The sequence below is a fragment of the Sapajus apella genome, unplaced genomic scaffold (assembly GCF_009761245.1).
Source record: "Sapajus apella isolate SASKATOON/1434 unplaced genomic scaffold, GSC_monkey_1.0 scaffold7, whole genome shotgun sequence".
In the NCBI taxonomy this organism is placed as follows: domain Eukaryota; kingdom Metazoa; phylum Chordata; class Mammalia; order Primates; family Cebidae; genus Sapajus; species Sapajus apella.
Window position 1 is genome coordinate 30,911,969 of NW_022436947.1, and position 388 is coordinate 30,912,356.

The window sequence follows — 388 nt, forward strand, 5'->3', positions numbered from 1 at the left end:
AAAAAAAAAAAAAAAAAAAAAAAAAAAAAAAAAAAAAAAGAATGGAATTAATAACCTTTGCAGCAATATGGATGCCACTGGAGACCATAATCCTAAGCAAGTTAATACAGAAACAGAAAACCAAATACTACATGTTCTGACTTTTAAGTGGGAGCTGTACATTGAGCATCCATGGACATGGACATAAACATGAGAACAATGGACGCAGTGAACTACTAGAGAGGGGAGGAATGCAGGGGGGATCAAAAAACTATGTACTGGGGACGATACTCACTACCTGGGTGCAATTTAACCATGCAATAAATCTGCACATGTACCCACTGTATATAAAATAAAACTTGAAATAAAATGTATATATAAATATAATACATATAACTATATATCATTA

At 32.2% G+C, this 388-nt stretch overlaps 1 long non-coding RNA gene across 1 annotated transcript in view; it reads right to left on the bottom strand.

Moving 5' to 3' along the window:
* LOC116550018 overlaps positions 1-136 on the bottom strand; it is a 5,261-nt gene extending 5,125 nt beyond the window's left edge. The window contains exon 1 of the long non-coding RNA XR_004268205.1: positions 56-136. This is a non-coding gene — a long non-coding RNA (uncharacterized LOC116550018). The remainder of the gene's footprint in view (positions 1-55) is intronic.
* Positions 137-388: the final 252 nt, after the last annotated feature.